Source organism: Balaenoptera musculus, chromosome 6, assembly GCF_009873245.2.
Source record: "Balaenoptera musculus isolate JJ_BM4_2016_0621 chromosome 6, mBalMus1.pri.v3, whole genome shotgun sequence".
In the NCBI taxonomy this organism is placed as follows: Eukaryota; Metazoa; Chordata; class Mammalia; order Artiodactyla; family Balaenopteridae; genus Balaenoptera; species Balaenoptera musculus.
The window spans coordinates 61,356,756-61,384,742 of NC_045790.1; positions in this window are offsets into that span (position 1 = coordinate 61,356,756).

Genomic DNA, 27,987 nt, shown 5'->3' on the forward strand with positions numbered 1-27,987 from the left:
CATATACATATGTTCCCATATCTCTTCCCTCTTGCGTCTCCCTCCCTCCCACCCCTCTCTAGGTGGTCACAAAGAACTGAGCTGATCTCCCTGTGCTATGCGGCTGCTTCCCACTAGCTATCTATTTTACTTTTGGTAGTGTATATATGTCCATGCCACTCTCTCACTTTGTCCCAGCTTACCCTTCCCCCACCCCGTATCCTCAAGTCCATTCTCTAGTAGGTCTGCGTCTTTATTCCCATCTTGCCCCTAGGTTCTTCATGACTTTTTTTTTTTTTTTTTTTAAGATTCCATATATATGTGCTAGCATACGGTATTTGTTTTTCTCTTTCTGACTTAACTTCACTCTGTATGACAGACTCTAACTCCATCCACCTCACTACAAATACCTCCATTTCGTTTCTTTTTATGGCTGAGTAATATTCCATTGTATATATGTGCCACATCTTCTTTATCCATTCATCCGATGATGGACACTTTGGTTGCTTCCATGTCCTGGCTATTGTAAATAGAGCTACAATGAACATTTTGGTACGTGACTCTTTTTGAATTATGGTTTTCTCAGGGTATATGCCCAGCAGTGGGATTGCTGGGTTGTATGGTAGTTCTTGGTAGTTCTTTTTTTTTTTTTTTTTTTTTTTTTAAAAGGAGCACTGGGCTTCCCTCGTGGCGCAGTGGTAGAGAATCTGCCTGCCAATGCAGGGGACACGGGTTCGAGCCCTGGTCCGGGAAGATCCCACATGCCGCGGAGCAACTGGGCCCGTGAGCCACAGCTACTGAGCCTGCGCGTCTGGAGCCTGTGCTCCGCAACAAGAGAGGCCACGATAGTGAGAGGCCCGCGCACCGCGATGAAGAGTGGCCCCCGCTCGCCGCAACTAGAGAAAGCCCTCGCACAGAAACCAAGACCCAAGACAGCCATAAATAAATAAATAAATAAATAATAAAAATGAATTCCTTTAAAAAAAAAAAGCATATGTCATTTAAAAAAAAAAAAAAAGGAGCACTATTTTTTTTTTAATTAATTAATTAATTAATTAATTTATTTATTTTTGCTGTGTTGAGTCTTCGTTGCTGTGCGAGGGCTTTCTCCAGTTGCGGCAAGTGGGGGGCCACTCCTCATCGCGGTGCGCGGGCCCCTCACTATCGCGGCCTCTCCGGCTGCGGAGCACAGGCTCCAAATGCGCAGGCTCAGTAGTTGTGGCTCACGGGCCTAGCCGCTCCGCGGCATGTGGGATCCTCCCAGACCAGGGGTCGAACCCATGTCCCCCGCATTGGCAGGCAGATCCTCAGCCACTGCGCCACCTGGGAAGCCCTGTATGGTAGTTCTATTTTTAGTTTTTTAAGGAACCTCCATACTGTTCTCCATAGTGGCTGTATCAATTTACATTCCCACCAACAGTGCAAGAGGGTTCCCTTTTCTCCACACCCTCTCCAGCATTTATTGTTTCTAGATTTTTTGATGATGGCCATTCTGACCGGTGTGAGATGATATCTCATTGTAGTTTTGATTTGCATTTCTCTAATGATTAATGATGTTGAGCATTCTTTCATGTGTTTGTTGGCAATCTGTATATCTTCTTTGGAGAAATGTTTATTTAGATCTTCTGCCCATTTTTGGATTGGGTTGTTTGTTTTTTTGTTATTGAGCTGCATGAGCTGCTTGTAAATCTTGGAGATTAGTCCTTTGTCAGTTGCTTCATTTGCAAATATTTTCTCCCATTCTGAGGGTTGTCTTTTGGTCTTGTTTATGATTTCCTTTGCTGTGCAAAAGCTTTTAAGTTTCATTAGGTCCCATTTGTTTATTTTTGTTTTTATTTCCATTTCTCTAGGAGTTGGGTCAAAAAGGATCTTGCTGTGATTTATGTCATAGAGTGTTCTGCCTGTGTTTTCCTCTAAGAGTTTGATAGTGTCTGGCCTTACATTTAGGTCTTTAATCCATTTTGAGTTTATTTTTGTGTATGGTGTTAGGGAGTGTTCTAATTTCATACTTTTGCATGTAGCTGTCCAGTTTTCCCAGCACCACTTATTGAAGAGGCTGTCTTTTCTCCACTGTGTATGCTTGCCTCCTTTATCACAGATAAGGTAACCATATGTGCGTGGGTTTATCTCTGGGCTTTCTATCCTGTTCCATTGATCTATGTTTCTGTTTTTGTGCCAGTACCAAACTGTCTTGATTACTGAAGCTTTGTAATATAGTCTGAAGTCAGGGAGCCTGATTCCTCCAGCTCCATTTTTCATTCTCCAGATTGCTTTGGTTGTTCGGGGTCTTTTGTGTTTCCATACAAATTGTGAAATTTTTTGTTCTAGTTCTGTGAAAAACGCCGGTGGTAGTTTGATGGGGATTGCACTGAATCTGTAGATTGCTTTGGGTAGTAGAGTTATTTTCACAACGTTGATTCTTCCAATCCAAGAACATGGTATATCTCTCCATCTATTTGTATCATCTTTAATTTCTTTCATCTGTGTCTTATAATTTTCTGCATACAGGTCTTTTGTCTCCTTAGGTAGGTTTATTCCTAGATATTTTATTCTTTTTGTTGCAATGGTATGGTAAATGGTATGGTTCTTATAATTTTCTGCATACAGGTCTTTTGTCTCCTTAGATAGGTTTATTCCTAGATATTTTATTCTTTTTGTTGCAATGGTATGGTAAATGGGAGTGTTTTCTTAATTTCACTTTCAGATTTTTCATCATTAGTGTATAGGAATGCAAGAGATTTCTGTGCATTAATTTTGTATCCTGCTACTTTACCAAATTCATTGATTAGTTCTAGTAGTTTTCTGGTAGCATCTTTAGGATTCTCTATGTATAGTATCATGTCATCTGCAAACAGTGACAGCTTTACTTCTTCTTTTCCGATTTGGATTCCTTTTATTTCTTTTTCTTCTCTGATTGCTGTGGCTAACACTTCCAAAACTATGTTGAATAATAGTGGTGAGAGTGGGCAACCTTGTCTTGTTCCTGATCTTAGTGGAAATGGTTTCAGTTTTTCACCATTGAGGACAATGTTGGCTGTGGGTTTGTCATATATGGCCTTTATTATGTTGAGGAAAGTTCCTTCTATGCCTTCTTTCTGCAGGGCTCTTATCATAAATGGGTGTTGAATTTTGTCGAAAGCTTTCTCTGCATCTATTGAGATGATCATATGGTTTTTCTCCTTCAATTTGTTAATATGATGTATCATGTTGATTGATTTGCATATATTGAAGAATCCTTGCATTCCTGGAATAAACCCCACTTGATCATGGTGTATGATCCTTTTAATGTGCTGTTGGATTCTGTTTGCTAGTATTTTGTTGAGGATTTTTGCATCTATGTTCATCAGCGATATTGGCCTGTAGTTTTCTTTCTTTGTGACATCTTTGTCTGGTTTTGGTATCAGGGTGATGGTGGCCTCGTAGAATGAGTTTGGGAGTGTTCCTCCCTCTGCAATATTTTGGAAGAGTTTGAGAAGGATAGGTGTTAGCTCTTCTCTAAATGTTTGATAGAATTCACCTGTGAAGCCATCTGGTCCTGGGCTTTTGTTTGTTGGAAGATTTTTAATCACAGTTTCAATTTCAGTGCTTGTGATTGGTCTGTTCATATTTTCTAGTGTGTGTTTTTTAAAATTAATTTTTATTAGAGTATAGTTGCTTTACAATGTTGTGTTAGTTTCTGCTGTGTGTGTTTTAAATGTGCAAGAGGGACAGTTTACCCTACATATATTTTTTTGCATATATCATCTTACAAGTTGCTTTTGTCATTCAATATCGATTTAACCATGAATACCTTGATTAGTGGATGAGTCTTCTTTGCTTATATTATTTATAGTATGTGACATATTTGGAATTACTTACACCATTTTAGTTTTTTTTGTTTGCTTTTGTTTTTCCATTTTGCTTGCTTTTCCCCTCTCTTCTCATCTTCTATTATATGGTCACATTTCTTTATTTTCCCTTTTTTACTAGTTTGAAAGTTACACATTCTATTTCTAGTCCTTTAGTAGGTACCTTTAAAATTTTGTTATACATAACTCACATTATTTTAAAATAAATACTGAAGTTAATTTATACTATCCTTCTAAACAAGGAATTTAGCACATTTTTACTATAGACAATCCTCTTCAGTCTCCCATATTAACTATTATTTAGAGTTTTAGTTCTACCTTGTTTTTAAATACAAAAGAGTGTTTGTTATTGTTAGCTAACATTTTTACAATTGTTTTGTTTGTTTTCTTTTCTCCCCATTGCTGTTGAATTCCATCCTTCATTCTGGCTTCTTGTTCTTTCTTGCTAAAGTCTCTCTTTCAGTAGTTCTTTTGGTGAGGATCAGTTAACTCTTTTGGGCTTTGGATGTATAAAACGTGTATTTATATTACTTTCATTCTTGAGTGATCATTTATCTGTGGATAGAATTCTATTGTATCAGTTTTTCCCCTTGAATACTTAGAAGATTTAATTCATTCTCTTCTGGTATCTGTTGCTTCCAAAGAGAAGTTTGCTGTTAGCCTGCAGCCTGTCTAAATGTGTGATTTTTAATTTTTAGATAATCTGCCTTCTCTTTCTGTTCGATTTTCAGATTTTCTCTTAATATTCTATAGTTTCACTACAATGTGTCAATGTTTTGGAATTGTTTTTATTTATCCTGCTCACGACTCAGTGTGGTTTTTATTTATTTTTTAAATTTAAGTATTTCTTTGGTTCTAAAATTCTCATCCATTATCTCTTTAAATATTGCCTCTTTCCTATTTCTCTATTCCATTCTTTTGGAATTTCTACTAGAATTACACTTTTCCCCTTTCTTTCCTCCATGTCTCTTAGTGTCTTGTTCAAATTCTTAATTTTTAAAATTTCTCTGTGCTATGTTTGCTGTTTTTTCAGCTCTCAGTTCACTAATTCTCAGTTGTTTCTTTTTTTATTTAAATGAGCATATTTTTATTTATTGTATTTCTACTCAGTTCTTTTCCAAATCCAATAGTTCTCGTTTCATAATCTATTTTTAGATTAGAGGTTTGTATTTGTCCCCTTTGTGATAAGGATACTGCTTTAAAAATATTTTCAGGTGTTTTATTTTCCTGTCCTGAAAATCTTATCACCCACATTGAAGTGTGACTGGCAGAAAAAGGGTTGGGAAATGCCCACTATATTTTAAAAAGACATTAATCGGTTTTTATCACCAAGTTAGATTTTCTCTGAATCCACAACAAGAAAATAAGCTTGAAGTCCAGACTCCTTTAAAGCTGACCAAAGATAGGCATAGAGGTGCAACTGAAATTGGCAGTTCTGGTCCTTTCTATCAGTTGATTGACACTTTATGACTGTGGATTTAAAGTAATAGCCACACTTATGAATAATGAATATGATATTTTAGGAATTATTTAATGTATTTTTTATTCCTCTTAAATCAAGATGCCATATGGCTTCCCATCCTTTTAATCAATGAGTTTCAATGCTTCAGAGGCAGGGTAGTTACTGGCTAGAACACCAAAGTCATCCCTCAGCTTTGACTGTCAAATGAAGCTTTTTAATGTATTGTGTCCCCAGGGAGAAAGTGCTGTTGAAAGCTGGGCTATATCAAGAGAGGAAAGGAATTTCTAAATTTCTAAGCTCCCTTTATATATCATTTATTTCTAATGGCATTGGATTCTTATTAGAGAATGAAGTCTGTAAAATTTCTACTTTCATACTTTCTTGAGGTTTTTTTGAAGCCATGTTCATGATCAATTTTTATAATATGTCTTTCCTTTAAAGGATGTCAAGTTCTTTAGCAATTAAAACAAGTGAGTTGATTGTAATATTCAGTTCCTCTGTATCTGTATTTATTTTTTGTCTCATAGATCTCACTGATTTGAAAGAAGTATATTAAAATCTCCTATATAACTGTATTTTATCTGTTTCTTTTTAACTTTTGCAGTCAAATTGTACTCTAACGCTTAAAGAACAAGAATTGACAACAAACAAACTGAGCAACATAATCCCTGCCTTACTCCTTTCTATTCCCCAATCCTCACCCCTCAGAGGCAGCCACTTTCAACTCTGCTTATCTTCTGGTGGTTACTACCATATTTCAAAATTACATGTAACTTTGATTTTAAATTTAAAAAATTATCTATTGACTTTCTACTTTGGACAATGAGTTTGGGGAGAAATGGAGATAAACACCTGCATTCAATCTGCCACGCTTAAAGTCTTTAAGGAGGGGGAAAATGAGGAACAAAGGCAAGTGGTGAGATATGTGGATCCTGGTTCCTTTTTTGCAGGTCAAAACGTCAGCTGGGGGGTAATGAATATTAGAAGTAATAAGACATATTAAAAATATTTATTGAGCACTTACTGTTCTAGTAAAATGCCCTCATGAGCTTGTATTCTATTGAGAGAGCCAGACAATAAATAAATATGTAAAACACATATGTCAATTGGTAAAAAAAAAAAAAAGCTATGGAGAAAACAAAGCAAGGAGGTAGATAGCATAAAGAGGTGGGGTTGGGGGTAGGCTTGTGATTTTTAAATAGGATCATTATAGAAGGCCTGACTGAGATGGCAGCGTCTGTGCAAATGCCTGAAGTAGGTGAGGGTACTGGCTAAGGGTATTTCAGGAAGAGCAGAATGAAAGAAAGGCAGAAGTAGGAAATGAGATCAGTGAGGTAATGGTGGGGCCCAGTGGCAGGAAAGGGTGAGAATAGATTGTGTCTGACCTTGTAAACACTTTGACGTTTACTCTGAGATGGAAACTTCTGGAGACTTTTGAAAAGAGGAGTGACCTAATTTGATTGTTGTTTTGAGGACAGACTCAAGGGAGACAAGGTGGAAGCAGGAGATGAGTCAGGTGAGTAATGCCATAGTCCAAGTGAGAGATAAGTACAAGTTGGACCAATTACAGTGGTGAAGACACTGAGAAGTGTGAATTCTGGATATATTTTGAAGGTAGAGCCAACAGGATTGCTAATGGATGAGCTTTGGCAATCTGAGAGGAAGGAAATTTTGCCTGAGAAACTGGAAAGAGAGAATTGCTACTTCCTGTATTGAGGAAGATTGTAGACAGAGCTATTTTTAGGGGGAAAGATCAGAATCTAGTTGTGGACAGGTCAGGTCTGAGATGCCTGTTGGTCATCCAAGTGAAACTGTGGACTAGACAGTTGGATATTGGAATCTAGAATTCATGGGAGACGTTTAGACTGAAAATGAAATTTGGGAATCATTAGCATAGGTGATTTTTAAAACCAGGAGACTAGATGAGAACACCAAAGAGTGAGTGAGTATAAAAGAGAAGATAGGAGAGAAGAGGCCTAAGGACTGAGCCCTGGGTCACTCTACATTTGGAGGTCAGAATAGGAGTGGGAAAAGAGTTGATAATGAAGTCAGAAGAAAACCAGGATTTCTAGGAAGCCAAGTAAAGACAGTATTTCAAGGAGAAATCTCCATCAAACTTGTCAAATGCTGCTGGCATGTTAAGTAGGATGAGGACTGGGAGTTGACCATTAGACTGAGCAATAGGAAGTCATTAGTGGCCTTAAAAAGAGTAGCTTCAGTGGAATGGTGGCAGGGGGGAAAAAGGGGAACCATGGAGGAAATCAAAATAAATATAGCCAGCTCCTAAGAGGAGCTTTTCTGTAAAGGGGAACAGAGAAGTGGAGTGATAGAAGGGGATGGATGAGGATGTAGGTTCAAGGTAGAAAAGAAATTTCAGTATGTTTAAGTGGGATTAAATTAGCAGAGAGAAAAAAGGTGATGATGCAGGAGACGGGAGAATTGCTGGCAATGGGATCTAATGTTGAAGTGGAGTTGTATTTAATTAGGAGAATGGATTGCTTGTCCTCAGTAACAACAGGGAAGGCAGAATGTATGGGCACAGCTGCAAGAGCTGGGTAGAAGTGATGGTGTAAGCCTATGGATGCTTTTCTATCAGTTTTCATATTCTCAGTGAATTGAATGCCCCTTCATCAGCTGAAAATGAGTATTGATGAGGAAGTGCTAGGAGTTTGGGGAGATGAGAGAAAGTATGAAATAAGTCATGGAGGAGAATGGGAGAGAAAATGATCTAGGGCAGCAGTAAGGCCTACGTGAGATGAGTGAGTTCAGATTTAAAATGAGACCAGCCTTCTTAATCATGAGTTTTTCTCCAGCCACACTGGAGCTGTGCACATGTTAGCCTGGGACAGACAGAGAGTTAGACTGAACCAGGGTGAAATGTTGCCAGACAGTTATGAGTTTGGAATCCAGAGTAATGGAGCTTATCCCTCGCTTCCTTGGGTGCATGCCGGGAAAACTCTAAGCTCCAGTGTTGCCAGAGTGCTAGTTTAGAAATGGCTGAAGAAGGGTGGACGTGGTTGGGCAGAGAGTGCTCTTGACTCACAGAACGTAGCACATGCCTGTGGGGTCAGAGAACGCAACTAGGAAAATCTGTCCCCCAAAAGGGAACACAGAAATGCTAAGAGAAGCTATGGACCAGAAGAGATAAGAGATCATTTGGATTAGAGGTAGGCAAGATTTGCAGCCAAGAGGGTACCTCAAGGATAATGGACTCTAGGCATGGGTGTTTGCAGAGTTTCCAAAAGAATCAGGTGGGATCAGGCCCCCACAATGGTCAGCAGGTTCAGGTATCCAGGGAAAAGATGCCCAGTCTCCATGTCCCCATGGTGGGCAACAGCAAGGACATGTGAGCCATCCCTCCTACTCCCACCCTCTTGCCACCATAAATACCCCCAGGTCCAGGAGCCATCTTGGTAAGGAAAATGGGGAAGAAGTATACACCCTGAAAGATGGAGCATTTCTTCCAAAGACACTGGGGTGAGATAGAATTTTAAAATGTTTCATACTGGAATTAAATGAGTTATATTTAGTTAGTTCGTTGAGTCTTCCCCCACCCTTCTCACTTCTACCCCTTGGCACACCAGGAGCTCAAAAGTCAGGTGATAGCAGTTGTGGGAAATAGAGGAAGGCAACATAATTTTTTCTCATTTGATTTGTAGTTCATAAACTTCTACTTGGGTGTAGACATTTTGGATTATTTAGGGATTTAAATCATACATATTATTCCATGTAACAAAATATTAAAAGTATGAAGAAGTCTGGAGAAAAAGGGAATAGATCCAGACATTCTAGGGGAATACTAACCTCACACTAGACCATGAAGCCATGAAGATCTTGTGAATTTTCCAATGAGCAAGAGGCAAAGCCACTTGTAACCAGGTGGTATTAGATCTTGACTTCTCACTAATCTATGTATATTGGTTAATATCAACATGAGAATGTCTGCTCTGAGAAGTCCACTCTACCACCAAAAACATCCTGGTTTTTTCTTTTTTCTTTTTTGAATAAAAATTGCTATGGAGCTTTCACACCCATTAGGAAGATTTCCAGTTTTGCACTTTGACCCTGAGGTGCGTTAATGATCCCTCCGCCCCATTAGCTCTTGGGCTGTATCTTAGATGTCATCAGCACCCTAATGGGCAGTGTCCTGTGATTTGACAGTGCTACAGCTGTTTGAGGATTTTGCCTTTTTAAAATCCAAGCCAAAGGCCACTGCAGCTCAGGAGAATCATGTGTGCTCTAAGAGTGGAGGTAAAATGAGGGCAAAGTAGGTTTTCCAATGGCCTTGTGCAGTGCTCAAAGTTGTTATGTTCATCAGTGACCCAGTGGGCAGACAAGGGCAATGAGGAAGCTTCCCCGTGGAATCAAAGGCACTAGCAGCTGAGAGAATGGGCCATTCAGAACCATCTTGGGCCACGTCTCTATCTTTACCAAGAGCTCAGCATGACAGAATGTCCTGCCTTAGAATGGAAGCTGTTAGATGGCATCTGGATTTGGACAAGCTACTATTATCCCTACTTTCCTTTCAGAATTCAGTCCTGCCAGGTTGCTATAAGGATTAGTGATAACGTATTTAAAGCAGAAGACATATACTAGGTGCTCAAGAAATGCTTGCTGTTATTGCAGAAACAATGTGAATAGTATTAGTATAAAGCAGTAGTTTTCAAAGATCTTCTCAGAAGTCCATGGTTAAAAAAGGGAAATTTAATTTAGACCAATGGTTTTCAAATCTGGCTATGGTCAGAATATTTTCTGAGGCTTGTTAAAAACACATACCCTGGTGTCAGTCCTAGACATTCTGATTCACTTTGGGGTAGGGAGTGGGCATCTATATACTGATAGTTTAACAAGTTCCACAGGTGATACTGATGCACAAACCAGTGGTTGTCAGCCCTGGCTGTACATTAAAATATTAAAATAACTGGGGAGCTATGAAAATTACAGATGCCAGGGCTGTACCCTGGGCCAACTGAATCAGGATCTCTGGGCAAGCAGACACTGGTGTTTACAAACCTCCCCATGAGATTCTGATGTGCCACTAAAGGGTCTCTGGTTTACATCATCATCACCTGAGGTGCTTGTCAAAAATCCCAATGCACAGGCCCCACCAATGCTATTCTGTACTAGATTTATTTGAGTGGAGGCCCAGGGATCTGCATTCTAGCAAACTCCACAGGTTTTTATGCATAACCAGTATTAAGAACCACAGTTATAGACAATAATTCTCAAACTTAGCACATTGGAATCTCCTGGAATAATTTAAAAAGTACTGATAGTTTGGTCTCACCCCCACATATTCTGAATGAATTGGAATGAGCTGTGGCCTGGTCATAAAGATTTTTTAAAGCTCCTTGGGTGATTCTAATATCCAGCAAAGCTTGAGAACCAGTAGTCCCTGGGTCAGTAGCATCAGCATTATCTTCTGGGAACCTGTTAGAAATGCAAATTCCCAGGCTTCACCCCAGACCTACTGAATCAGAAATTCTGGGGGTGGAGCCCAGTTATCTGTTTGTTTTTGTTTTTTTTTTTTAATTTTTATTGGAGTGTAGTTGATTTACAGTGTTGTGTTAGTTTCAGGTGTACAGCAAAGTGAATCAGTTATACATATACATATATCCACACTTGTTTAAGATTCGTTTCCCATATAGGCCATTACAGAGTATTGAGTAGAGTTCCCTGTGCTATACAGTAGGTTCTCATTAGTTATCTATTTTATATATAGTAGTGTGCGTATGTCAATCCCAGTCTCCCAGTATATCCCTCCCACCCTTATCCCCTGGTAACCATAAATTTGTTTTCTACATCTGTGACTCTACTTCTGTTTTGTAAATAAGTTCATTTGTACCCTTTTTTTAGATGCCGCATGTAAGTGTTATCACATAATATTTGCCTTTCTGTGTCTGACTTACTTCACTCATATGACAATCTCTAGGTCCATCCATGTTGCTGCAAATGGCATTATTTTGTTCTTTTTTATGGCTGAGTAATACTCCACTGTATATATGTACCACATCTTCTTTACCCATTCCTCTGTTGATGAACATTTAGGTTGCTTCCATGTCCTAGCTATTGTAAGTAGTGCTGCAATGAACAATGGGGTGCATGTATCTTTTTGAATTATGGTTTTCTCTGGGTATATGCATAGGAGTGGGATTGCTGGGTCATATGGTAGCTCTATTTTTAGTTTTTTAGGAACTTCCATACTGCTCTCCATAATGGCTGTACCAATTTACAGTAATCTGTGTTTTAACAAGTGCTTCTGGTGATTCTATTGCACACTAAGGTTTGAGAACCAGGGACTAGACCTTGCTAATTAGCATGAATCAATTAGTAAGGTTTCATGGATCAGATTAGCTGGTTGTCACTTTGATTCAAGGGGCTTGACCCAGTCAGTTTCTACTGAAACAGTGGGAAAGGCTGACGGTGTGCAGCCCTGGTTGAGGGGTGCCTAGCTCAAGGCTGCCTAGAAAGGTTAGCCTCTAGGTGTGTGTGTGAAATGAAGAGCTCTGATCGGCCCTGAATGGGTTCTTTCTCATTTGAAAAGCCATGTTCGGGGCTTCCCTGGTGGTGCAGTGGTTAAGAATCTGCCTGCCAATGCAAGGGACACGGGTTCCAGCCCTGGTCCAGGAAAATCCCACATGCCGCGGAGCAACTAAGCCCGTGCACCACAGCTACTGAGCCTGTGCTGAAGAACCCGCAAGCCACAACTACTGAGCCCATGTGCCGTAACTAGTGAAGCCTGCGCGCCTAGAGCCCATGCTTCGCAACAAAGAGAAGCCACCGCAATGAGAAGCCCGCACATGACAACGAAGAGTAGCCCCCGCTTACCACAACTAGAGAAAGCCCATGCACAGCAACGAAGACCCAACACAGCCAAAAAATAAAAACAAACAAATAAATAAATACTTTTATAAAAAAGAAAAGAAAAGAAAAGCCATGTTCTACCAGAGGAGAGCCCAACCCTTCCAAGGGCTTTCAACAGCTGTTCCAGGCTTTGGTGAGAACTAAACCCTAGAAACCATGTTAAAATTCAGCTTCCTGAGCCCCATGCCAACAGATTTTGGTTCTCTGGGTGTGGGGTAGGCACCAAGAAATAGCATTTTAAACAGGCACCCACTGTGATGCTGATGTAAGTGGTGTGTAAACCAAGCTCTGAAAAACATTGGTTTTATGGGCTGCTATCTCGAGGCTTTGTGAGACCAACTTCTGAGACCTTCAGATTTTAGCCCTGGTTCAGCTTCAGAGGTCTGGGCTCCTCCATTGGCGTATGGGTAGCAAACCCAGGTCACTATGTGCAAAGTCACTGGCCGAGCTCTTCTTCCAGCACCTGGTTCCAAAGTGAGGCTTTTGATGTCAGCGAGAAGTTTCTTTTGTTCCAGGCCTCCCCAGCCCCATTGTTGCACTGCAGTCTGGCTTTGAAATGTCACTCTAGTGTCCCCACCCTTGCTTAGGAAACTTTGCTATATGCGAAATCCAATGTGCTTCACCTGACCCTAACTCCTTGTGACTGAGGCCAGAAGCAACAGGTCGAAGAGGATCCTTCTAAGAAATCCAAAACGCTGCACATGTTTGGCCTCCAGGCGGCGCCAGCCTTTTGGAAAAGGAGGTTGTTTATGTAACAGATTGGCAGTTTCAGCGGCTGTGTAAATGTCATTCTTTAAAAATAAAGATGAAACTCTCAGTTAACTCAAACAGGAGCAAATTAAAAAGTAGAGTGAAACATCTATTTCATGAACACAGTTCATCTGCTGTCTCTGGTACTTCAAAATGATACCTTTTCTCCAAATGATAACTGGCACCCTCCCACTGGCTTTAGCTAGGCAGTGACAAAACAACAGATCAATTCACTCACTTCAGTGAAGAAGAAAAATCCAGTCAGTTAGGATGGGCTTCATGTAACACACACCTGGAGGCTGAATCCTTTCTATGCAACCAAACATATAAGCAGAGCCACTGAAACATGACTGAGGTGTTCAGTTTGTCCCCCAAAATGCGATAAGGAAGTTTGTAATGAATCTCAATTGTTTTTAAACCCAAAGGATGATTATTCTTTGTGAACTCACCAGGAGGGTCCTTGAAATATCAGTTTTCAGCCATTGTAAGGGTATGTCTATAACATGTAAAGCCATCTCATTTAGAGGGCTTTCTGTCCCGTGTGCTAATGCAAAATCTCAGCCTTAGCTTCAAAATGGAATCGCTTGGGAAGCTTTTAAAAATTCCAAGGTTCAGGCACATATCCCAAGCCAATTAAGTAAGGATCTGGAGGTGGGACCCAGGCAACAGTCCTTTTTTAAGCTCCTTAGGCGACATAATGTGAAACCACCCCTTTCTGTTTGCAGCTAATTTTCTCTGGAGTTCAGACCCTAGTCCTTGGGGCTGGGTGCAGGGACCAATCTCTAATACACACACTGCTTTCTCCCAATTTCTCTTCTCCTAGGGTCTGCTCCAAACCTCGTGCAGACCAGTCCCTAGAGGGCCCATCTCCAGTATCTTATGCCTATCATCCCAGGCGTGTCTGAAATCCAGTGGTGGCTACACCTTGACCTCAAGCTTGGGGCCCCACCACATAGTAATTGACTGGTCGATATGAAAGATAGCTCATTGTCTAGTATGATGGTTCCCAAATAACAGTCCAGAGTTAATTCTTATCCTGAATAAGAATAGCTCAAGGAGCTTGTTAAAATATGTATTTCTGGGCTCAACATCAGAAAACCCCATTCAGTTGGTCTGGAGAAAGACCTGGAAAGTTGTGTTTTAACAAGCTAAGCTTCTGGGGGAAACTGATTTAGTCCAGTGTCTCCAATACATAGAGGTAACAGAATCTCAGAGGAGATGTGACTTGTTCAGGGTCACTTGTCTAGTTAGGAGAAGAGGCAAGATTAGAAGCAGGTGTCCTGACTACCATGAAAAGAAGACATGCTATGGAGAAATACAGTTTTTGCATTTCAAAAATATTTTAAAAATCAATGAATTTTCTTTCCAGCCTTACCAATTAAATATGCCAGAAAGAGCAAAGCCTTCTGAAGTCAGATCTGTGTTCTAGTCCCTGCTTAGCAACACATTAGCTGTGTGGTTTGAGGCAAGTATTTTCATCTCTCTGAGTCCCAATTTCTTTATCTTTCAAATGGGGTGCTACTTGTCTCATAGGGTTTTGTGAGGATTAAATGACATAATGTTGCAATGGAGAGGACTTATTTTGAACCCACATGAGATACTGTTTGGAGACTCCCAAAATTAGGGCAGGGAGAGGATTTTGCAATGGGTGGGAGCCAGAGAAATATTGTTTCTGCTGCTTTTGTGATCCCACTTTAACATCATGCTATGTGGCCTACAGATAATAAACAGATGGGGAAATGGAGGCCTACCAAGGTGCAGGGACTTGCTCAAGATCACATAGCACATTGCTTTCAGACACAGGTCTTCTGACTTACCAATCATTGCCCTTCCTTCTACATCTCCTACATGTCACCGAGGAAATTGCTTCAAGTTAGTAAGTTTTTACATTAGATGATCATAGTACTATATTACCTACCTGAATTTCTTGGAACTAGATACAGACACCAAGGATAGGATGAGGGAAGGATCACTCAGCCCCCTAACCTTATCTTCCTAAATCTGATTCAGTGGGGGAAGGGAACTTAGGACACTTCAGCAAAGGACAAGGGACCCAGGGGAGGGCCTCTTGGATCCTTCTAGGATATGTATAAACGGATCCTGATGTTTCAGGTTTAAATCTTACCCTAAGCAATGTTGAAAATGCTCCCTGTTTAGCCCGGGGCTCTCTGGGACCCTGCAGAAGAGATGCTAGACAGAAGCTGGGTCAGTGCCTTCCTCAGGCTAGTGAAGTGGGGATGGACCCTGGAATCATCACATTCTCCCCGTTTTCCACACCTGAAAGCTTTGTCAACACAGGAAGAACATGGAGTTGAGATGACACTTCAGTTTGAGCAAAAACCCTTTGCTGGGTAGTGTTGCTGGATATTTCCATCTGGTAAATCTGGAAACCTTATGAGCGATTGAGGATTTTTTTTTTTTGAATTTTTGAATTTTATTTTATTTATTTTTTTATACAGCAGGTTCTTATTAGTTATCCATTTTATACATATTAGTGTCTATATGTCAACCCCAGTCTCCTAATTCATCACCCCTCCCCCCCCGCCACTTTCCCCCTTGGTGTCCATACGTTTGTTCTCTACATCTGTGTCTCAATGTCTGACCTGCAAATGGGTTCATCTGTACCATTTTTCTAGGTTCCACATATATGCATTAATATACGATATTTGTTTTTCTCTTTCTGACTTACTTCACTCTGTATGACAGTCTCTGGATTCATCCACATCTCTACAAATGACCCAATTTCGTTCCTTTTTATGGCTGAGTAATATTCCATTGTATACATGTACCACATCTTCTTTATCCACTCGTCTGTTGGTGGACACTTAGGTTGCTTCCATGTCCTGGCTATTGTAAGTAGTGCTACTATGAACACTGAGATGCATGTGTCTTTTTGAATTATGGTTTTCTCTGGGTATATGCCCAGTAGTGGGATTGCTGGGTCATATGGTAGTTCTATTTTTAGTTTTTTAAGGAACCTCCATACTGTTCTCCACAGTGGCTGTATCAATTTACATTCCCACCAACAGTGCAAGAGGGTTCCCTTTTCTCCACACCCTCTCCAGCATTTGTTGTTTGTAGATTTTCTGATGATGCCCATTCTAACTGGTGTGAGGTGATACCTCACTGTAGTTTTGATTTGCATTTCTCTAATAATTAGTGATGTTGAGCAGCTTTTCATGTGCTTCTTGGCCATCTATATGACTTCTTTGGAGAAATGTCTATTTAGGTCTTCTGCCCATTTTTGGACTGGGTTGTTTGTTTGTTTAATATTGAGCTGCCTGAGCTATTTATATATTTTGGAGATTAATCCTTTCTCCGTTGATTCGTTTGCAAATATTTTCTGCCATTTTGAGGGTTGTCTTTTCATCTTGTTTGTAGTTTACTTTGCAAAAGCTTTGAAGTTTCATTAGGTCCCATTTGTTTATTTTTGTTTTTATTTCCATTACTCTAGGAGGTGGATCAAAAAAGATCTTGCTGTGATTTATGTCAAAGAGTGCTCTTCCTATGTTTTCCTGTAAGAGTTTTAGAGTGTCCAGTCTTACATTTAGGTCTCTAATCCATTTTGAGTTTATTTTTGTGTATGGTGTTAGGGAATGTTCTAATTTCATTCTTTTACATGTAGCTGTCCAGTTTTCCCAGCACCACTTATTGAAGAGACTGTCTTTTCTCCATTGTATATCCTTGCCTCCTTTGTCTTAGATTAGTTGACCATAGGTGTGTGGGTTTATCTCTGGGCTTTCTATGCTGTTCCATTGATCTATATTTCTGTTTTTGTGCCAGTATCATATTGGCTTGATTACTGTAGCTTTGTAGTATAGTCTGAAGTCAGGGAGTCTGATTCCTCCAGCTCTGTTTTTTTTCCTCAAGACTGCTTTGGCTGTTCGTGGTCTTTTGTGTCTCCATACAAATTTTAAGATTTTTTTTTGTTCTAGTTCTGTAAAAAATGCCATTGGTAATTTGATAGGGATTGCATTGAATCCGTAGATTGCTTTGGGTAGTATAGTCATTTTCACAATATTGATTCTTCCAATCCAAGGACATGGTATATCTCTCCATCTGTTTGTATCATGTTTAATTTCTTTCATCAGTGTCTTATAGTTTTCTGCATACAGGTCTTTTGTCTCCCTAGGTAGGTTTATTCCTAGGTATTTTATTCTTTTTATTGCAGTGGAAAATGGGAGTGCTTTCTTGATTTCTCTTTCAGATTTTTCATCATTAGTGTATAGGAATGCAAGAGATTTCTGTGCATTAATTTTGTATCCTGCAACTTTACCAAATTCATTGATTAGCTCTAGTAGATTTCTGGTGGCATCTTTAGGATTCTCTATGTATAGTATCATGTCATCTGCAAACAGTGACAGTTTTACTTCTTCTTTTCCAATTTGTATTCCTTTTATTTCTTTTTCTTCTCTGATTGCCGTGGCTAGGACTTCCCAAACTATGTTGAATAATAGTGGTGAGAGTGGACATCCTTGTCTTGTTCCTGATCTTAGAAGAAATGCTTTCAGTTTTTCACCATTGAGAATGATGTTTGCTGTGGGTTTGTTGTATATGGCCTTAATTATGTTGAGGTAAGTTCCCTCTATACCCACTTTCTGGAGAGTTTTTATGATAAATGGGTGTTGAATTTTGTCAAAAGCTCTTTCTGCATCTATTGAGATGATCATATGGTTTTTCTTCTTCAATTTGTTAATATGGTGTATCACATTGATTGATCTGTGTATATTGAAGAATCCTTGCATCCCTGGGATAAATCCCAGTTGATCATGGTGTATGATCCTTTTAATGTGTTGTTGGATTCTGTTTGCTAGTATTTTGTTGAGGATTTTTGCATCTGTATTCATCAGTGATATTGGTCTATAATTATCTTTTTTTGTAATATCTTTGTCTGATTTTGGTATCAGGGTGATGGTGGCCTCATAGAATGAGTTTGGGAGTGTTCCTTCCTCTGCAATTTTTTGGAAGAGTTTGAGAAGGATGGGTGTTAGCTCTTCTCTAAATGTTTGATAGAATTCACCTGTGAGCCATCTGGTCCTGGACTTTTGTTTGTTGGAAGTTTTTTTTTTTTTTTTTTAAGAGAATTTAAATGTTTATTTATTTATTTATTTATTTATGGCTGTGTTGGGTCTTCGTTTCTGTGCAAGGGCTTTCTCTAGTTGCGGCAAGTGGGGCCACTCTTCATCGCGGTGTGCAGGCCTTTCACTATCGTGGCCTCTCTTGTTGCGGAGCACAGGCTCCAGACGCGCAGGCTCACGGGCTTAGTTGCTCCGTGGCATGTGGGATCTTCCCAGACCAGGGCTCGAACCCGTGTCCCCTGCATTGGCAGGCAGATTCTCAACCACTGCGCCACCAGGGAAGCCCCTGTTGGAAGATTTTTAATCAGAGTTTCAATTTCATTACTTGTGATTTGTCTGTTCATATTTTCTATTTCTTCCTGGTTCAGTCTTGGAAGGTTATACCTTTCTAAGAATTTGTCCATTTCTTCCAGGTTGTCCATTTTGTTGGCATAGAGTTGCTTGTAGTAGTCTCTTAGGATGCTTTTGTATTTCTGCAGTGTCTGTTGTAACTTCTCCTTTTTCATTTCTGATTTTATTGATTTGAGTCCTCTCCTTCTTTTTCTTGATGAGTCTGGCTAATGGCTTATCAATTTTGTTTATCTTCTCAAAGAACCAGCTCTTAGTTTTATTGATCTTTGCTATTGTTTTCTTTGTTTCTATTTCATTAATTTCTGCTCTGAACTTTATGATTTCTTTCCTTCTGCTAACTTTGGGTTTTGTTTGTTCTTCTTTCTCTAGTTCCTTTAGGTGTAAGGTAAGGTTAGATTGTTTATTTGAGATTTTCTTGTTTCTTGTGGTAGGCTTGTATAGCTATAAACTTCCCTCTTAGAACTGCTTTTGCTGCATCCCATAGGTTTTGGATCATCGTGTTTTCATTGTCATTTGTCTGTAGGTGTTTTTTGATTTCCTCTTTGATTTCTTCAGTGATCTCTTTGTTATTAAGTAACGTATTGTCTAGCCTCCATGTGTTTATGTTTTTTTTGTTTTTTTCCCTGTAATTGATTTCTAATCTCACAGTGTTGTGGTCAGAAAAGATGCTTGATATGATTTCAATTTTCTTAAATTTACTGAGCCTTGATTTGTGACCCAAGATGTGATCTATCCTGGAGAATGTTCTGTGTGCACTTGAGAAGAAAGTTTAATCTGCTGTTTTTGGATGGAATGTCCTATAAATATCAATTAAATCTATCTGGTCTGTTGTGTCATTTAAAGCTCGTGTTTCCTTCTTAATTTTCTGTTTGGATGATCTGTCCATTGGTGTAAGTGAGGTGTTAAAGTCCCCCACTATTATTGTGTTACCGTCGACTTCCTCTTTTAGAGCAGTTAGCAGTTGCCTTATGTATTGAGGTGCTCCTATGTTGGGTGCATATATATTTATAATTGTTATATCTTCTTCTTGGATTGATCCCTTGATCATTATGTAGTGTCCTTCCTTGTCTCTTGTAACATTCTTTATTTTAAAGTCTATTTTATCTGTTATGAGTATTGCTACTTCAGCTTTCTTTTGATTTCCATTTGCATGGAATATCTTTTTCCATCCCCTCACTTTCAGTCTGTATGCGTCCCTAGGTCTGAAGTGGGTCTCTTGTAGACAGCATATATATGGGTCTTGTTTTTGTATCCATTCAGCAAGCCTGTGTCTTTTGGTTGGAGCATTTAATCCATTCACATTTAAGGTCATTATTGATATGTATGTTCCTATTACCATTTTCTTAACTGTTTTGGGTTTTTTTTTTTTTTGGGGGTTTGTTTTTGTAGGTCCTTTTCTTCTCTTGTGTTTCCCACTTAGAGAAGTTCCTTTAGCGTTTGTTGTAGGGCTGATTTGGTGGTGCTGAATTCTCTTAGCTTTTGCTTGTCTGTAAAGCTTTTGATTTCTCCATCAAATCTGAATGAGATCCTTGCCAGGTAGAGTAATCTTGGTTGTAGGTTCTTCCCTTTCATCACTTTAAATATGTCATGCCACTCCCTTCTGGCTTGTAGAGTTTCTGCTGAGAAATCAGCTGTTAACCTTATGGGAGTTCTCTTGTATGTTATCTGCGTTTCTCCCTTGCTGCTTTCAATAATGTTTCTTTGTCTTTAATTTTTGCCAGCTTGATTATTATGTGTCTCGGCATGTTTCTCCTTGGGTTTATCCTGCCTGGGACTCTCTGTGCTTCCTGGACTTGGGTGGCTATTTCCTTTCGCACGTTAGGGAAGTTTTCGACTCTAATCTCTTCAAACATTTTCTCGGGTCCTTTCTCTCTCTCTTCTCCTTCTGGGACCCCTATAATGTGAATGTTGGTGCATTTAATGGTGTCCCAGAGGTCTCTTAGGCTGTCTTCATTTCTTTTCATTCTTTTTTCTTTATTCTGTTCTGTGGCAGTGAATTCCACCGTTCTGTCTTCCAGGTCACTTATCCGTTCTTCTGCCTCAGTTATTCTGCTATTGATTCCTTCTAGTGTAGTTTTCATTTCAGTTATCGTATTGTTCATCTCTGTTTGTTTGTTCTTTAATTCTTCTAGGTCTTTGTTAAACATTTCTTGCATCTTCTTGACCTTTGCCTTCATTCTTTTTCCAAGGTCCTGGATCATCTTCACTATCATTATTCTGAATTCTTTTTCTGGAAGGTTGCCTATCTCCACTTCATTTAGTTGTTTTTCTGGGGTTTTATCTTGTTCCTTCATCTGGTACATAGCCCTCTGCCTTTTCATCTTGTCTATCTTTCTGTGAATGTGGTTTTTGTTCCACAGGCTACAGGATTGTAGTTCTTCTTGCTTCTGCTGTCTGCCCTCTGGTGGATGTGGCTATCTAAGAGGCTTGTGTAAGTTTCCTGATGGGAGGGACTGGTGGTGGGTAGAGCTGGCTGTTGCTCTGGTGGGCAGAGCTAGGTAAAACTTTAATCCGCTTGTCTGCTGATGGGTGGGGCTGGGTTCCCTCCCTGTTGGTTGTTTGGCCTGAGGCGACCCAACACTGGAGCCTACCTGGGCTCTCTGGTGGGGCTGATGGCAGACTCTGGGAGGGCTCAAGCCAAGGAGTACTTCCCAGAACACACAGCCACCCCTCGCCTCTGCAGGAGAGCCACCAACACCAGCAGGTAGGTCTGGTTCAGTCTCCTATGGGGTCACTGCTCCTTCCCCTGGGTCCCGATGCACACACTACTTTGTGTGTGCCCTCCAAGAGTGGAGTCTCTTTTTCTCGGAGTCCTGTCGAAGTCCTACAATCAAATCCCGCTAGCCTTCAAAGTCTGATTCTCTAGGAATTCCTCCTCCCATTGCCAGACCCCCAGGTTGGGAAGCCTGACGTGGGGCTCAGAGCCTTCACTCCAGTGGGTGGACTTCTGTGGTATAAGTGTTCTCCAGTTTGTGAGTCACCCACCCAGCAGTTATGGGATTTGATTTTATTGTGATTGTGCCCCTCCTACCATCTCATTGTGGCTTCTCCTTTGTCTTTGGATGTGGGGTATCTTTTTTGGTGAGTTCCAGTGTCTTCCTTTCGGTGATTGTGCAGCAGTTAGTTGTGATACTGGTGCTCTTGCAAGAGGTTGTGAGAGCATGTCCTTCTGCTCCGCCATCTTGAACCAGTCTTGCGATTGAGGATTGGCTTTAACTGAATTGTTTCATTTAGCTATCTACAATTAATTGATCAAGTTCACAAGTTAATTGGCTTAGGGCTTCATTTCACTGTGTGCTATAGACGTTGATGCTCTCTGGAGGTATTTTTTATGCTTGTAATTTGTTTTTTGTTTTTTTAAAGGTCAGCAGATTTTTTTTTTAAATAAATTTATTTTATTCATTTATTTATTTTTGGCTGCGTTGGGTCTTCGTTGCTTCACGCGGGCTTTCTCTAGTTGCGGCGAGCAGGGGCTACTCTTCGTTGCGGTGTGCTAGCTTCTCATTGCGGTGGCTTCTCTTGTTGCGGAGCAGGGGCTCTAGGCATGTGGGCTCAGTAGTTGTGGCTCATGGGCTCAGTAGTTGTGGCACGCGTGCTCTAGCATGCAGGCTCAGTAGTTGTGGCACACGGACTTAGTTGTTCCGCAGCATGTGGGATCTTCCCGGACCAGAGCTTGAACCCGTGTCCCCTGCATTGGCAGGTGGATTCTTAACCACTGCACCACCAGGGAAGCCCCTGTAATTTGTTTTAATTATGGCACTGGCGCGTTCAGTAAAAATAGGTGGAAAGGCGTGTTTCTTCCGAGAGCTGTTCTGATTTTAGTTGTAGGTTTATGGGAGTGGGCATGACTGTCCATGGCTGGCCACACTTTGAAACTTTGAAGGTCAGAAGTAGAAAAGGACCATGGGACACCTCCCAACCCGCCCCCCCCCCGCCACTACAGAAAGCCTTCTACAGTGTCTTTGTGTGCAAGAATGAATGCTGCTTCTCTTAAAGGCAGTGATATGGCTGAGGGAGTGAGAAAGTGAAAGGAGAGGGCAGGCTAGGCAGCCTGGGGACAGCGTATAGCACTAGGCTCACTGCTTACTGGGCCTGGTCAGGCTGTTTTGGTCTTCACCTAGGTAACCTGTTGCCAGGAGGATGACAATAACTTCCCCATGACAACACTAGAGCAAGGTCCCTGGCATTGCAAACAGGGCCAGAAAAGTCTGCCCTTCATTATGCCTGCTGGTTAATGAGCATGCATTTGTGCTGCAGTCATTTCCGGAGGGGTGGAGGGGGCAGAGGGCACTCTCTAGCTTCCCAGTCTCTCCAGCCATAAGCTCCTTGACAACCCCACTCTTTCTGCCCATCTGCATACCCTGGACTGCCTGTTTTTATAGTTGCTTGTTTTGATCTGGTTCTGTGCTTTCTTTTTTAAATTTGTATAAGCACTCAATACTATATACAGAAAACGCCTTTAGAAACAGACGATTTACAGCCTGCTTGGGAATTTCCCTAATACAGATGACCTTTCATTGTCCCCTTGACTCAATTTCTTCGCTTGTAAAATAATCAATTCCCATTTCCCATATTTGACTGAACTTACGTGATATCACACTGCTGAGTGACACTTGCTGTAACTGTTGGTCTTGAGATTCAAATTCAAACCCCCTGTATTACAAGACTAGTATATTGCCTGCCTTATGAAGAAGTCACTTTTGTTTCTAAGAGCTTAAGCCCCTAGCACTAAATCTTGTCCTTCCCTCTCCTTAAAAGGTCAGCAGAACAGATATTGTGGCAGGGTTCCAGGCAGGATTTAAGGAATCAAAGAATTTCTCAAAGAAAAATGGTTTTCTCTGGTGTTGCCCGAAATTCCACCTTTTTGTAAAGCATTATTTGAAGCTTTATATGAATATAATTTCTTGTGGGAGGATATCGCCAATCAGGTGTAACACCTGGAAGTGATGGGGTCATTAAGCTCACTAAGTTATCCTGTGGTATTGGGTTGGAATATTTTCTTCCATTTCAAGGTTTTACTTCAAGAGATTTAGGCAAGCTGGAGTGGGTTTGGAGGACTTCAACCAGGATAGTTAGTGGTGAGATGAGACTCCAAAGGATATGAGAAATCCTTGGAGGAATTAAGTATATTTAACCTGGAAAAGAGAAAATTTAGGGATAACAATATACCTGTCTCTAAATGCATAAGGACTCCCAAGTTGGAGAATGGTTAGGATTATTCTGTGTGGCTTTAAGAGATAAAAGACAGGGGCTCAGACTTCAGTCCCAGATGCTCTTCCCTCTAGTCCCTTGTACCACTACAACTCAGCCATTTTGAATATCTTCGTGCTCCTGTAATGAATCATATTTCTCTCACTTCTGAGCCATTGTCCATGTGTTCCCTCTGTCTGGAACACTCTTCCCCAATGTCTCTCTTCCCACCAGATCTTCATCTGACTGTTTCCTTCCTGTCCTTCAGGTCTCACCTTAGACATTCCAAACTTCAGGAAACCTTGCTTAATACCCAAGTCTGTGTTTGGTGCCTTTTATATTCCTGTGGCACCCCACATTTCCTCATCATAACCTATTACATTCTATCATAATTGTGTAATAGGTGGGATTTACCACCAACCACTCCCACCCAAGTGCAGGCTCAGGGGATTTTCCTGCCACTCAGTCACTTCTCTGGATGTCAAGAATTCCACCTTCTATTTCAAGGGACCAATGAGTGTCCTGAGCTGTTTGAAAAGGGAGGGTGAGGGAAGTTCAGTAAAGGTAGTTTGCATGGTATAGTGGATTGAATAGTGTCCCCCCAAAATGTGCACCTAGAACCTTAGAATGTGACCTTATTTGGAAATAGAGTCTTTACTGGTATAATTAGTTAAGATGAGGTCATACTGGATTAGATGGGCCCTAAATCCAATGACTGGTGGTGTCCTTATAAGAAGAGGAGAGGACACAGAGAGACACACACAGAGAAGAAGGCCATGTGAATATGGAGGCAGAGGTTAAGGTTATATTCCCACAAGCCAAGGAGTGCCTGGGGCCTCCAGAGGCTGGAAGAGGTAAGGAAGGATCTTTCCCAAGAGTCTTCAGAGGGAGCAGGGCCTGCTGATACCTTGAGTACAGAAGTGTTAAGAATAAATTTTTGTTGTTTTAAGCCACCTCATTTGTGGTAATTTGTTATGGTAGCCCTAAGAAACTAATACAAATGGCCCAGGGCATGGCCCTTTCTACTAGACCATCTTAGGGTGGGCTAGTAGACATGCAAGTAGCAGTCAGTAGTGGGTACTAACCATACAGCAGGGGGAAGAACAGCTAACATTATCCTTTGCATGAGTGACATGCAGTGCTTGCTTAAATGGCAATTGGTGATTTGTATGCGCTGGCTTAGCTCCCTTCTGGCTCCCCTGATGCTTGTGGTGGGTGATTATGAAAAGTTTCTCAGTGTTAACTCCACTTTTTCCAAGTTACCCTGAGTCCAATCCCTCTTCTTAGAGAGCTCCACCCTTTCCCAGGTATGGCCTTCTACTTCATCTCTAGCTTGCTTCCCAGGCCAGGTGGAGGTCATTTAGTTTCCCCTACACCTTAGACTGGATCTTTCTGTTTTCAATCCACTGTCAAAGGTCTAAATCCTACACTAATGGTTTTCAAAGTGTGGTCCCTGGATCAGTAGTAACAGCATCACCTGGGAAGGTTTTAATAGTGTAGGTGCTCAGGTTCATACCAGACCTACTGAATTAGAAATTATGGGTAGGTACCAGCAACTTGTGTTTTTGTAGCCCCTCCAGGTAGTTCTGATGTGCACCAAAGTTTGAGAACCATTGGTCTCCACCTTGCTGTCTTAGGGACTGCCTCTTGATTTTTAAGAGGCTTTTCTTCTCTTGGCAGCGTCCAGACTATATGAATCAGAATGATTTGGCTTTCAAAACTATTGTTTCTTCTGTGAGCCTACATTGGATATCCCAAAAGTAAGTTTTGACCAGTTTTGTCTGTTAGCATTTCTGCTGGAATACTCCTCATTTTCATGAGGATATGTAAAAACCTTTGACTGACTTGGGGAAGGGTGCTATTCAAGGAAACATGGAAAAGAAAAGCACAAAGATTAATTAAGCTCAATATGATATCTCACTGCATTCATTTATTCATCTGTGTTTCCACCTAAACTATAAGCTCTTTGAGGACAGGGATTGTTTCAGTTTGGTTCACCATTGTATTACCAGCACCTAGCTGTGGACCTGGTCACTTGTTGAACAGATGAAAAAACTAATAAATTATAAAGATTATGAGTTTCCCATCATTGGAGGTGTTTAAACACAGAGTAGATGCTACTGGTAGAGATATTGTATCAGATAGGTGGTCGGACTAGATGGATTTTAAAGTTCTCTTCCACCCTGGAATGTTGTAATTCTTTGTTATAGGACCCCCCAGGGATAGCAGTCCTTGGTACAGTGTCTAGCATATTTTTATTGATAAATGCTTTATAGCCTTTTGACTTCTCAGTGAGGTTGGTGGGGTTACAGTGACTCTGTTACCAGCTGCTGGACACCACCTAGTTCTAGGATAAATTCTGAGGTGTTAGAAATACCCATTGGGAAGTATTTTACCATTCAGAGGTATCTTCCCCCCCCCCCCCCCCCCCCCCCCCGCTATCACATTTGTAAATTTGGAGGATTATTCTGACTTCAGTATCAAAACGTTGATTATCAGAAACGAGCTGCAAAAGAAAAGAGTAAGAGCCTCAATGGGAAAAAAAGAAACTTCACACACAAGCGCAAAGGTGCCTCGGCTGGTTTTATGCAGGCCTGGGGTCACAGACTCAGAATGTTATTGCTGGAAGGGACCTCAGAGAATTGTTTAAATTCAAGTAAGCTGAGGCCCACAGAGGTGGAGAACTTCTTGAGCCCACTCAGCTGTCCAAGTAGACAATATATTGGGAGGATGAAAAAGGTTCAGTGTTAAAACTATAGCCTGGCAATAAGGCAGGATTTGAGAGTCTTATTCCTCACCATAAATAAGCCTTTTGTGACAAATGCTGTTGGTATCTTGCCCATGTTCCTTTGGAATTCACCTCACAAACTGTGGTCACTGGAGCTTAAAGGAAGCAGTCAGGGAACTGCAACCTGTCAGCTTGCCGTTGATGGCCTGAGAGCAGTAAGTGTCAGACTCCTGTTCTAACAGAGTAATAATACTGAACATTTATTAGATGCTTACCATGCCAGGCACTGACCTAAGTTAAGTGCTCCATGTGTCTAATGCTTTACATCCTCACATTGCTCTCTATGATAAAAACAAGTAATATCATCCTCATCTTACAGATGAGAACACTGAGGCACAGAAAGCTTAAGAATCTCATCCAAGGTCACATAGCTAAAGACAGGCATAGCAGGATTCCAACCCAGGCTGTTCCAGCCAGACTTCAGGATGACTCCCCTATAAACTGCTCCTTAACATACATGATCATGCTGGGTTCAGGAGTCAGAAGACTTCATCTTTATCAACACAGGGTTTGGCTCCTCTAGGTTCCCCTGCTTCTCGGAGGCTGATCTGCCAGTGGATCATGCTTTGGGCTGGAGCTACAGTTTACCTGTCCACAGAATGGCAAGTGAGGGTCCCTAGATTCCACCCAGTGCGGCCTGTTTTACTGTGACTTTCTGAGGTGTGAACATCTCCACCTGCTTCCATTTAGTGGGTGGAATGGGTCCCTGTCTGGCTTTAGTCAACTGGAACCCCAGGAGGACCTGTGTCCAAGTCATTCTTTAGGGGCCACAGCATCATGTGGGCTACCTAGGAATCCCCAGAGGCGGCCTGGAGGGGTCTTTGTTCTCTTGCTCCAGCCTTCTTAAGCTGCAAAGGGTGAGTCAGTCTCGGGCCTCTGGTCAGACTCTATGGAACATGACTTACTGGCACTGAAGCCCTGGAGTAGCAGTGTGCAAGGCTCTTCCCATCAGCAGACCATGTGACCAGAAGACGTATGTGCTGGGCTACACGAGCATTGCATTGATAACAGTGATAAGTGGGGAGAGAGTGAACAACCCTCCAACGTGCCTCCAACATGCCTCCAGTCATGTGTACATGGAGGCTTTCTTCTTCCTACTTTCTTTTTGCCCAGAATTTTTCTAAAGGCCCAGGTTCATGATGTGATTTCAGTGGAATTTGACTTGAACAGCTAAACACAAAACATTTGATTGCATTGGGCTTCAGGCACGTTGGTCACTGATCACAACCCGCAGGTATACCAAGGGGAAATGGTAGATGGGAAGAAGTTAGGCCCAGGTTAGGTAGCCGAATTGTCTCCCTAAGGGTCACATGTCATATGGGGCTGTTGCTTGTGCACAAGGTCAGGAGCATCATTGCCACTGACTGAAAAGTGGATGGTAGCCACTGGAGTTGTCCAGTGTGATGACAGTGATTGAGCCTTTATTCAGTGAGTTTGAAGGCAGTATCCATCCAGCTTCACAAAGCAGAAAGTTCAGATTTATTTGTGATCTCTCCTTGTCTTTCATCCTTCATACTGCCTGATTCTGCATCCAGTTCCAATGTGGGTTTTTTTCCCCACCAACACGCAATTCTCAGGTACCAGCTGTGTGTCCTACAATTCAACTCAATTCTGACACTATCTACCTGGAGATAGAGCCAGATCCCACAGGTTGTCCTCCCACACACATTTCAGATG